Source organism: Erithacus rubecula, assembly GCF_903797595.1.
Source record: "Erithacus rubecula genome assembly, contig: scaffold_176_arrow_ctg1, whole genome shotgun sequence".
NCBI lineage: Eukaryota > Metazoa > Chordata > Aves > Passeriformes > Muscicapidae > Erithacus > Erithacus rubecula.
In genome coordinates this window covers 237,173-241,952 of record NW_027636133.1, presented here as the reverse complement: position 1 = coordinate 241,952, position 4,780 = coordinate 237,173, and the positions used below count along the sequence as shown (strand labels likewise).

Here is a 4,780-nt window from a genome sequence, read left to right as displayed (position 1 = left end):
CCCCAAAGGCCCCCAGCACTCCACAATCATCCCGGGGTCCCGAAAACCAGCATCCCCCAATTCCGGGGATTGCCCTCAGGGATTTCCCCCCTCACAAATCCCCCGCCGCGGCCCCGTCAGGAGCACCTGGCTGGGATTTTTCCGCCGTTCCCGCAGGAATTCCGCTTCCCAGCGCTTCAGCAGCACCTTCAGCTCCTGCTGCCGCTCCATGGCGGCGGGAACTGGGATCGGGGATCCGGGATCGTGATCAGGGTTCAGGATCGAAGACCTTGGATTGCAATGAGGGACCGGAGAGTCGGTGGGGAACCCAGAGTCAGCTCAGAGCGAAGCTCCGGCTCCGGCCGAGCGTTAGCCAATAGGAAAGCAGGGAATAGTGATTGACAGAGAAAGGATCCAATGGAAATGCGAAATGACAAAGCGTTTGCCCGCGACGCCATTGAGCCAATGACAATTCAATAAAACAATGACAGGCAGCTGTAAAATCGAATTAATTCGCCTCCAGGGTGGGACTCGCGCACTGAGTGGCTGCGACAACTCACGAACACGAAAGTGAAAGTTCCGTACGGGCTGCGGCCGAGTTGGGGCTGCGGGCGGGCGGTGAGTGGGATAATTTTGGGATCCCTGTGGGAATTTCGAGATTCTCGGAGTGGCTTGAGATCCTTGGGGGATTTTGGGGTGGCCCTGGTGGGGTGGGGGTACTCCCGGACCCCCTTTTTAAGAAGCAGTTCTGGGGTACCCTGACAATACCGCCCCCACCTTCTCCCACAGCTTCCCTTTTCTTCGGGATTTCCTTGCTTTCGGAGTTTTCCTGGAATTCTCCCCTGGTGCTTTCGCATCCTGGGGCTGAAGCGTGGAAAAACCCATAAAAGAAATTATAAGAGTAGGTATGTATTTATTGAGCACTGAAGTGCATGGGGGATAGCTCCTCCAGAACCATGCACACCTTTGGCAACCTCTGGTTTTATTCTCTACAGACTGGGTCTACACAATGCGCCAAATACACATTCATTGCCTGTCTCTGCTACACAGTAAAATTAGCTGCACTCCTCTACACCGCTGAGCATTGCACCTTGTACGCTCTGGTGTTCACCTGAGGGTTTTGACATGAAATAAATACTCTTCCTCTCAGATGAACTTTACACCTTGCCTCCTTGTCCATGCTCTCTTTTTTGTCCTTTGGTCATCTTCAGAACGTTGATATCAGTTTTCCTGGTTCCAGGGTTTTGTGCCTTTTTCCTTGCATCCTGTCTGTGCACTCCAGCTCTTGACCTCACCTTGTAGCCTTGCTGTGCTTCTGTTCTTGTCAGCACTGTAAATTACAGTAAAAACACACTTTTGCCAGCACCCTTTTAGTCAAAGCATTTCTTGATTCTTAATTCTCAATTTTTCTGTCTCAGGGGTCACCCCAATTTCACCTAATTCCTACAGAGCCCCAGAATCCATGGATTCTCTCCGTTTCCTCTGTGCCCGCCGCATCGTTGCCCAGCGCCCTCTTCCCGACATTCCTACCCGTCTCTATCCCATCCTTTTCCAAGTGGCATTCCTGGATGGAAGACCTCTGGCCCTGCATGATTTGGTGGCTGCTTGGCCATTCCCTGAGCTCAACCTCCAGCAGCTTGTGGGGCATCTGGAGATGCGCAGGGATCATCCCGGCACTGGCTGCGTCCAGGCCGTCATCGAGGCTGTGGTGGAGCAGCTCCGACAGCACCTGGAAGAGCCCGGCCGCCAATCCAGGTGGGTTTTAGGAATTCCAGCATGGCCACAGCCTCCAATATCTCCAGGTATTTTGAAGGTTTCTTCCTATTTTTTTCCAGTGGGTTCCAGCTGCGTGTGCTGGATATCACCGGACTCTGTGATTCCGTGTCCAGTGACACTGCTGAGGGGTTGACCTCCTGGTCCAGAACTCAGGGTTTGGCTGAGGCTTGTGTGGAGGTGTCCAAGCACCTGCAGGAATTCCAGAGGCGCGGATCCAAGCAGCACAAAGGATGCTCTGGAGCCACCACGGCCGAGGCTGCTCCGCAGCACCCGGGCGTGGATGTCCACGCTGACCTGGTTGTTGATATAGGGTGCTATGGGATCCTGCGCGATGCGCTCCAGATCGGAGCCGCCGGCCTGCTGCGCCTCAAGTGCCGCGAGTTCCAAACAAAGCTCATCTCAGCGTTGGAGATTGTGATTTTGTTGGAATCTCTGGATCCATCCTGTCTGCGGAGGGTGGATCTGTGCATTTTGGGCTTTGGTGATCCTGGGCTCTTGTTGATCCTGCCACACCTCTCAGGCTTCCCAGAGCTGCGTGGCCTCAAGCTCTGGCACATGGACAGGCAGCACCTGATGACTGAATTGGCCATGCATCCCGGCCTCTGGGCGATCATCTGGGGACCTCCCCAGCTCCCTGGGAATCTGAGCCAAATCCTCTGGCAAGTTCCCCATGGACCGTCACCTTCTCTCCTATGGGGGCATTTCCAAGGGTTGGGCTCAAGGATCTTGGGGGTCTAGCTGAATGATCCTGTGATACCACGATTTCATTATCCCGATATTCCCATTATTCTGTTATCTGAACAGTTTGTGACTCCATTGTCCCAAAAATCCATGATCCCAGATTTCCGTGATTCCAGGATTCCCAAAGGCTGAACTTCAGGATCTTGGATGTCTTTTCCAATCTTAGTGACCTCATGATTCCACGGTTATGCCAATATTCCCATGATCTCATGATTCTTTTATCCCAGTAGTTCGTGACTCAACATTTCCATTACCCCATAAACTCATTATCCCAAAATTCCTTATTTCCAGGATTCCCAAAGTTTGGGCTCAATGGGTCTTGAGGGACTTTTCCAGCCTGAAGGATCCATTGATTCTAGGAATTCATTATCCCGATGTTCCCATGACCCTCTGATTCTGTGATCCCAATAGCTCATGACTCAATGATTCTGTCATCCCATAATTCCAGGATTCCCAAAGGCTGAACTTCATGATCTTGGAGATCTTCTCCAATCTTATTGACCCCATGATTCCCGGATATCATAAGCCTAATAGTCCCATGATTCCATTATCCCATTTCTTGATTCCAGAATTCCCAAAATTTGTGCTCGGTGGTCCTTGAGATATTTTCCAACCTTAGTGATTCCAGGTTCCCATGATCCCATTATCCCAATACCCCAGAACTCTGTGATTCCATGATCCCATAATTCCTTGATTCCAGGATTCTCAAAGGTTCCTGAAACTTTTTCCAGCGTTAATGGCTCTGTGATCCCATAACTCCATGGTCCCATAATTCCAAAACTCTATGATCCCAAGGTCCTGTAGGTCCACAATTCCCGAGCTCATTGATCCAATAGTCCCAGGATTCTCAAATCTTGGAGATTTTGCCCAGCCTCAGTGATGCCATTATTTCATGATTCCATGACCCCATCATTCCAATATCCCAGGATTTTCAGGGGTCAAACTCAATGTTTTTGGAGCTCCTCCCCAACCTCACCCATCCCACAATCCCATGACTCCACAGAAGCAATCCCAGCTCTCATTGCCCGTAATTCCCTCAGGACTTCTTACATTTCCAGCTCCCACTAATCCTCCCTTGGGCCTCACCTCTCCCTTTTCCCTCCCACCAGTGACCTGCAGGCTCCGTTAGAAAGCTTGGAATTGCCCTTCTGTGGCCTCCTTCCCGTCGACCTCACCTTCCTCTCCCAAAGCATCCACGCTCTGGCCCTCAAAAGGTTGGATCTGAGTGGCAACGACATCTCCCAAGGCCTCCTGGAGCCGCTCCGGCTGCTCCTGGAGAAAACCTCATCCTCATTGCTGCACCTGGATCTCATGGAATGCTACATGGCCGATTCCGGCCTGGCCGTGCTGCTCCCGACGCTCCTGCGCTGCTCCCGCCTGCGCTTCCTGCGACTCTACCGCAATCACCTGTCCAAGGCTATGATCAAGGATCTGCTCCAGAAAACCTTGGAGCTGCCGGATCTCCAGCTGGTCGTGTATCCCACCCCCCTGGATTGCCACACGTTGGACCCATCAGAATTCGATTTGGATTTCTTTGATGAGCATGTGGATGAGGAGCTTTTGTCGGCAGCCAGGGCGGAGATTTCCCAGCTACTGGTGAATTCTGGGAGAACCGACCTCGTCTGGACTGACGATCCCAAACACAAAGCCCTGGACTACTTGTTCTTGTGATCTGGGAAAACCTCGGAGGAGGGAAAATCTCACAGCCATCATAAAAAAGCGCTGTCGCCTCCTTCGTTTACTCCAGGTATTTTCCGCCTTATCCTGGTGCTTTTCTGGCACATTCCAGTGGATTTTTCCTTTTGTTTTGGTGCTTTTCTATTGATGACTGAGAGAGACACAGGGACTACTGACTCGTGCTCAGAATCCCAATTTTACTGTGAGCTACTTATGCTCATTTTCTAACTATGTTTTATTGGTTTGAACTTAACACAGATAAACTTTCTATTTCCTTATATTTCTACTTAGTTAAATTGTCTTTCCTGTCACAGTCTTGATCCAATCTTCATGTAATCTTCAAAGCTCTGTTAGCTCTTGCCAAGACATCTTGGTTATCAAACTGCATTTGCTAATTAAGTCTACACTGCTTTCAATCTAAGTCACTACAGGGCCTGGGTTTGTTTGTTTTCCACCCCAATGTTTTTCCGCCCCATCCCAAGATGTTTCCTTGGTTTTGTAGCTTTTCTGCCGCGTTTCCTTCCCATCCTGATAGTTTCCTCTCATCCTGATATTTTCCCCCTCATTTCAGGATTTTGCTGCCTCATCCCAGTATTTTTCCCTTCGT

The 4,780-nt window shown here is 50.7% G+C and overlaps 1 pseudogene across 1 annotated transcript; it reads left to right on the top strand.

Moving 5' to 3' along the window:
- Window positions 1-550: 550 nt before the first annotated feature.
- LOC306815630 (leucine-rich repeat-containing protein 14 pseudogene) lies at window positions 551-4,388 on the top strand (annotated as a pseudogene). Its single transcript, XR_013777875.1, has 5 exons — window positions 551-597; window positions 769-884; window positions 1,429-1,734; window positions 1,815-2,414; window positions 3,606-4,388. The product of XR_013777875.1 is annotated as a leucine-rich repeat-containing protein 14 pseudogene (transcript).
- Window positions 4,389-4,780: the final 392 nt, after the last annotated feature.